Genomic DNA, 8,219 nt, shown 5'->3' with positions numbered 1-8,219 from the left:
TTGCAAAGGCTATAATTGCTATTCGCCATGGATTTAAATAAATGCATCATAAAGAGAACTCAGTAGGCTGTGGTATTTATTGAGTTTTTTTTAAATTTTTATTTATTATTATTATTTGTTTTATACAATCACACTGAGACATGAACAAAGAATGGTGTCGAAATACTTTAAATGGATATAAGACTTTTTTCTTGACAGCGTAATAAAATGCAGATTTTTTTTGTCGTTTGAAACATAATTTTCAAGGCTCCCCTCCGTTAACCACTTGCATGGACACTCAATCTACTGCCTCCTACAGGCTCTGATGAAATGTTCAGACACTTGCAGTCATGGTCTCACTTTTACTTTCGTAAACATTCAGGTTTAGGTTCATTTTGGATTGACCGAGAGCACTGTAGTTGTTCAATAATAAAATGAATCCTCAAAAATACAATTTGCCTAAACATTTTGCACACAGTGTATAGCCAACTTCTACAAAGTAAGTTACTGATAATAACCTTCAACAGTGTAAAATTAGCCATCAATGATAGCTGCCAAATGTAGCCTACTGTCTATTTCTTTGTTTACCTGCTTCCTACGGGCACTGCACTATATGATGGATTACATTAGGCTCTCTTTTGGCTATGACAATTGTTCAAAAATATTGTAACCTATTTCATTTTTTTTCACATTAATAGGCTTAGGCATTATGAATTTCTGAATAGGCTAAATTACCAACAAACAGCAATCAGCAACAAACCTGCTGATTGTATAAATCCTTAACATTTAGGTTAATATGCTAGGATAATTGGAAAGGATTTATGGAATAACGATCTTTAAATGCAAAAAGCTGATCATTTCTGTTGATTGAAACAGATCACTACACTTCTATTGAAACCCGGATGTTTCCTAAACCTAGCAAGGTTGACCTAAATTGTTGATGACTTGGGAATTAAAATCGGATACAACACCGGTTAACGTAAACCCGATTGTGTAGGCGTCCATACCTGGGCTCTGATTCAAGTTGCAGCAGATGTCCCTAAAGTTGTCCAGGCTATCAAGGGAAAATCATAACGAGGAACGAGACAGAAACCTTGGGGGATTGTGTGTGTGTAGTAGCAATGGATGCTACAAGCAGTTCTACGTCGGCTTACGGTTGCTATGCAGTTGTTGCTATGCGTACAGAAAAGTAATTACGCATCGGCGGGCCTATCAATTAGAAAATATTGCAGTTAATATCGTTTAAATGCCCACAGTAGATCTAGAACGAGCCAATGATGCTGCTGTTTAGTGTCCCCTTTTAAATTGCGTTTAGCGGTTAAACTTGACAAGACTTGAGCTATAACTGACACATTTACAAGCGGACAAAAATGTGAAACAAAGCTACAGATTCTTCTCTGGTAAGTGCTTTGTGATGGTCATGCAGCTAGTCGGTGTTTTATTTCGGATATTAGGACCATTTTAATAGGCTAGCAGAAACTGTCCTGTTCTGTTGTCGTTAGCCTAATTAGGCTACCTTTTCAATGTCTATTTAATGAACCATTAACTTTATTGAAGAAGTGGGCTAAAATGCTAAACGGCAAGGTTGTCCATACAAGTCTTTACAATGTAGCCTTCAACAGTGGGGCGACATATGTTAATTGTCAAATGTTTATCATGTTCTAAATGGGTTGTGTTTCAAAATAATTACTCATAGTAAGCTAGTTTAGCTAACGCGTAAGGTTACTAAAAGTGCCAATTGCTAAGCCAGTAGTGAAATTAACCTGAATAGACTTCAAACTCCATAACTGAGGTCGATTAATTTCCTTCTTTTGTACCTGAAGACCCCACGTGCTTTTCGTCGTCATGACAGCAGCTAACTTTACCGGTAGCAATAAATGAGCTTACAGTCAAACCTATATGGGTTTTAAATTCACCTTATAGTTTTGTAAATAAGCACATAACAATAGCTACTAGTCCCTATCATCAATATTGGCTGGGCATTTTTCTAACTGTAAACCAACTAAAGATGACAAAGAAAATGCCACAATAAATGTAAAAACCTGCCTGCAAATAGTGAGACAAGATATGCTATTGCCAACAAAGGTTAGTAATGGACGCAACTTTAACTTCAGTCTGTGACACATGGAGGTAAAAAGGCATTTCTCTGTGAAAAATTAAGAAATATTAGACTTTTTACTTAAGGATATGGTTTAACGTAGGCCTACTGCAAACGGTTAACATAACTCTAAACAGTTAAAATGGACCCCAACTTCAGTTAACCTTGTATTGCTACTTAATTAGAAATGAATGCATGAGTATATTATCCAAATATATTGCATAACTCTCATATCGGTCTGTTTTTGTACATTTTTTACAGTTTAGTTTTAATATTTTAAGTGCAATTCACTTTTCACATGTAATTACTTTTAATTCTGTATTTATACTACAGTATTCATGCCTTCACCCAAGTAGTCCACGTATAAATAAAACACTTATTTTTGTGTTATATATTGTTTTATTTGTGACTTTTCTTTGCCTTTCTTGGTCCAAGTCTCTCGCTGCCTTTTCCTCTCTCACTCTCACCTGCTTGTTTTTTTTTACTCTTCACCTTTGTGTAACTGTAACCTCTTTCTTTTGTGACCTCCCTCCAGGGCATCTGTGCTTGAACGTCATCATGACTGATTTTAAGAAACAGGCGAAGCAGCAGCCACAGGTGGCGCTCTCTATACCAGAACAACGAGTTCTAAACCTAAAAAGAGTCTCCACGGAGGAAAAGCTGCCCTACCCAGACGTGGCTCCTGTTTTCCTCTGCTTGAAACAGACAAGTAGACTCCGTAAATGGTGTCTCCAAATTACATACAGCCCATATCCTTTCTTAATGCAGGAAGTGTTACCTTGGCTGACACCTGGTAAGACCAAATGTGTGTAATTATAGTAATGCAGAAAGCTTTTAAACTTGACTCAATATCATACCTATAGTATGCGTGTTGGCAAGGACAAAAACCACATGAGCACATGTACTTCTCCCATGAATTTCTGCAAGTGCCTTTCCCCCAACCTGGCTCTTACATGTAACAACATATACAAATTAATGTAAACACACTATAATGGACAAAACACATACACATTACACCTGCAGGAGTTTATGACCATTATTAATCTATAGGCATTAATATGGAGTCCCCCAACCCTCCCCCCCCTTTTTTTTGCAGCTATAAGAGTTCAACTCTTCTGTGAAGGCTTGCTATAAGATTTAGAATTGTGTCTGTGGGAATCTTTGTCCATTATAACAGAAGAGCATTTTCTATGTCAGACACCGTTGTAGTACGACAGGGCCTCGCAATCTCAGTTCTACGTTGTTAATCCCAAAGGGTTTTTTTGGGGATGAGATCAGGACTCGTTCTTGCAGTCAAGTTCTTGAAAAGTTGTTCCACAACTCATGCTTGGCATTGTGCTTGGCATAAGGCTTGCATGCAACTGCTCGGACATATTAGCCCATGCCATGAAGCTCCCGGCTTACAGTTTTGTTGCTGATGTTAATTCCAGAGGTGTTTTGGAACTCTGCAGTTATTTAGTCAGCTGAGTTTAGCGTCTGCAAGTTTTACGCACTGTGCTCCTCAGACTTTACATAGTCTACTACTGACTTGATGTGATTTCTATACACTTCCACTTTGCAATAATACCACTTGCAGTTAATCATGGAAAATCTAGGATATGTGCTTTTAATATGTAATCCTCTGTTGTTGATGAATTCTTTGAATGAATTGTGATCTCATCCTGTGTATGTTGAGCTTAACCTTTTCCTCTACATGGTTCGATCTTGTGTCCACACTGATGGTCATGCTCAACTGTGTGACTCTGGGTATCCACAAGCCCTATGAAGAAAAGACCTTCACCCTCGAGGTTTGTGGGACCCTTGCCCTCTCACAAGTGGATACTGGCAGGGGAATTTAACATTTAATGTGTCAGGATCATGTAGTTGAAGTACAATAAAAAAAAAGTGTAAGCAGAAGTAAGTGGTTGGATCATATTAGCTAACTTCGTGTCAGTCACTGCAGTCAGCAGTCCCCTCCCTCGCCCCTACGTCACCACATCAATGCGCAGTAATGTAGCGTCATCTCAGATCTGTAGGTATGATAAAACATGTTAAAAATGATAAAAACAACCATTGGGAATGATTTGTATATGCTCTGCCATTGTATCCGGGTAAACATTCAATTCTCTGTACTTTTACGGATAGAGGGAATCGCCTTTTGTGTAGTTATCTCACCTGATTGGATGAAGGGTTGTGGGCTAAAATAAAAGTTTCTCCACTGATTACTGCAGAGCAGAGCGACTGTGAGAACAGTGTTGTGAAGCGTGCATACTGTGAATGCTGTATGAATATAGAGCGATGTAACAAGTATATTAGCTTACTTATACTTTCATTTTCCTGCGTCAATCTATTTCTGCAATATGGCTAGACACCTGTGATGTAATTAATAATGTATTAACATTATTGTGTAAGCATTGTTGTTTTTACTGAATTTTTAACTGTACTTTTGTTTCTGATGTGTATGGCCAGGTAGTGGAGGCTGCTATGTTTGTATACTTTATCATTGAAATGGTCATCAAGATGTTGGCCCTGGGAATCTATGGCTATGAAGGAAGTTACCTTAGCAACAACTGGAACAAGTTTGACCTCTTCATCAACTCTGGAGAGTTAGTATCCTACAATGACTTTCACTTATGCTATCATATTGCTTTATTTTCCTTTTTTTTCTGGCATTTTTATGCTTTATTAGACAGGTTGGAGAGAGAGATGAAATGGGGCAGGGAGGGGAATGAAATACAGAGAACGACCACGGGGCGGATTCGAGCTTTATTTTCCCTTTTGTCTGCAGACAGGCAACACCATTTACCTTAGGAAAACTTCATATTCTTCATGGTTTAAGACAAGATGCACAATCATTCAAGCACAAACATAGCAGGGTACATAGTTTCATATCTGAGAAACAAGAATGTTAGAACAGCTTCGATCAGACTGCCATTACTTTTTGAAAATGTGAAGAAAACATTCTGCAAAGATTTTTTTTTAACCATCAACATCTCATGTTTTCACATTTAGTATTAAAAGTGTGTGTACACACGGAAGAACTGAAAAAATATGTTTTCTTTCTGCAACTGTCCCTCCAGGATGTTGGATTATTTGGTTTCTTTGTTCAACATAAACTTGCACGTCTTTCAAGTGCTCAGGCCAGTGAGACTGATCTGCAGAGTACAAAGTAAGTCGGCATTTGAACATTTGCAGGACTCAATATAAACATTGATTTACTGTTTCATTGCATGCTAACAATTTAGGATTTTTGGTCCTCACTTTCTTTACCCAAAACCCTGATGGTATTCATTATTGTCATGCAGTCTGTGCAATGGCTCAGGTGATTTATTAATTGATGAACATAGCAAACCCCATTTCATGCAAATATCAGGTCTTTCAGTACTTCATCCATTGAAATCCATAAATGGATTTACCTTATGGATCCTAAATGGATTGATCTTATGTATCAGTGTCTTTCCGAACTGTACTCATGTTAATTAATCCAGTTTTATTTAATATGAAATTATTATTTGTTTTAATTGGTTTCATTTTCATACTGGCTTTTGTAAAATTTTGTAATTTTGAACAAAGTAGGTAATTAACCTTAAACAAAATGTACTTTGACAACTTTTGACACTACCTTTAACACATACAGACACGGAGGACTTTCTTTCAAACTGTTTTGACCTTATAAGCCTGGAACCTAAAGCATCCTCCCTGTCGGGTGCCTGCACGACACGTACCTAGCAACATCGCTGACTATCTATCATATACATATATAAAGTAAACTTTAAACTTGTACATATGCATGCTTTTGTCAGTGTGGTAAAGTTAATCCTTTTCTGTTCATCTGTGTAGGTTTGCGAGTCTTGGTGGCAATACTCTCAGACACCGCGCCAATGTTTGCAAACGTTCTCGTCCTCTACGTCTTTGTCATCCACATCTTTGCCGTTGTGGGAGTCCAGCTGTGGGCGGGGGCCCTGCGCAACCGCTGCTTCCTGGGAGAGGACATTTCTGCGTAAGGAAATAGTTTTGGCTACCGTTTGGATTTTTTCATTTCTCTCTGGGCTAGAAGTTGCACAAATAACATACAGATAGTGATTTATAGCCCAAAATGTACAGTAATACGAAACATAAATGCTTAGAATTTTGGCATGAGAAAAATTATTTTTTACAAAAATTAATTTTAATCAATGAATATTCTGTTGATGGAGTAATTGATTCATTGATGTGTTGTTCCTGCAATGGTATGGGTTATTGTACAATGCTTATGATATGACTTCTCAGACACAATCGTGCAAAACACTTGGGACAGTATAATGATCATTTTAAGATTTTTTTTCAAGAAAATGCTTAAAATAAAATAGGTTTTGAGTATGTAGTATGCTGAGCAAGGCGATAACTCTTATTTTCTGTAGATAATCACATTAAATAAATACTCAAAATGCCATGTCATTTGTAAACAAGTTGTAATATTCTGTTTTAAGGACATTCGGTCTTGGCATGACTCAGACATATATATATATATATATATATATATATATATATATATATACTGCATATAAAATTAACCTATGTATATGAACTTTTTCTCAACACACAGTATATAAATTCCAATGTGTATAAACTTTGATCATTCTTTTTCTATCTAGAAAGTACAATGTGTCCCTATGCCCATACTACAAGTCCGAGGATGATGAAAAATACCCATTCATCTGTGCGCCTCCCGGACAGAATGGGATACGGCACTGCGAGGATGTGCCACATTACAGATACACAAATAGCTGCTCAGTGGCTGCTCTTCGACATGCTGGATCTGCTTTGGATGAGTTTGTCTCTCCGAAAGCCGGAGTCAATGTTAGCTCCTCTGTGAACTGGAACTCGTTCTACAATGTATGTCGCGCCAGTGAAGACAACCCTTACATGGGATCTATCAATTTCGACAACATCGGCTATGCTTGGATAACCATATTCCAGGTAACAAGGGCTTTTATCTGTGCAGAAAAACATCTAGACGTGAAGGCAGAATCATGGAGACTGGGGAGTTTAGAATATCAGGGAGAGGACCCTGAAAGTGTCTTTTGACAGTTTGTGATGGCAGCACGGGTTAACAGCCTGGAAGTTGAGAACTTGAGAACTCAGAAATCATATGTCATGATGTGAACTTATTGTTCTCAGAGGAAGATTTGGAAGAAAAAAATCTATCTATCATTTAACCTTGTGGCAATGATGCATCAAACAAACAAATGGTCCAACTCCCTTTGTACTGTATACATACATGTGCTGTGTAAAAACACCTTTTTTTTTTAATGCATACACAGTACGGACAGGTAGGAGATGAGTTGAGTAGATACTTGACGATTCGGGCAAAAATTGTTGTGGATTAGAATCGCTGACTCTTGTTAGTTATTCTAGATAGTTTTGATTGTCTGGTTCATTATTAACCATGTTTTTAACAAAGAGCTGATTAAATATCTCTCTCTCTCTCTCTCTCTCTCTCTCTCTCTCTCTCTCTCTCTCTCTCTCCCCTTCCCCAGGTTGTCACTCTGGAAGGATGGACAGAAATCATGTTTTTTGTAATGGATTCTCATTCCTCCTGGAATTTTATATTTTTTATACTCATCACTATTGTAAGTAGCCACTTATCTTTGTTTTTGTTTACAAATTTAGCATTTGACCGGTTCCTTTAAGCTTCAAAACAACATAAAACTAAGTTTTAGTATTCTTCCATGCTGGTCAATTTTATGGTTTACATAATGGTCTGTAAAGCTGGTTAACACTTGAAAAAAAAAAGTTTTTAATTCTCAAAGTCAAGTTCTCATAAGGTGCTCTGGTACCACGCACAGTTGTGTGAACTTTCCTATGTTTGAACATAGTGTTAGCTATGGATAAACCACGAGTAGCACGTCCAATAACCCTCAGAGATAACCCTCAGAGGAACGGCCTCACACCCAGTCGGAAATGTGTAAACACCCCCCCGACGCCTCACACCTTGAATTCTTAGACACAGATTTGGAATGGTCTCCTTGTAGAAACAACCCAAACCTGCCAACCTGTGTGCACTTATCATAGCAGGTATGCATTTTGACATCATACGTTTTAAACTCTGAGTCGAACAGCTGATGGGCAGAGTGAAATGCTAGACTGCACCAGTGCAAGTTGGCGTAGTAATACAATGGCT

The sequence above is a fragment of the Ammodytes marinus genome, assembly GCF_949987685.1.
Source record: "Ammodytes marinus genome assembly, chromosome: 6".
NCBI lineage: Eukaryota > Metazoa > Chordata > Actinopteri > Uranoscopiformes > Ammodytidae > Ammodytes > Ammodytes marinus.
Note: the sequence above shows the minus strand (reverse complement) of the source record.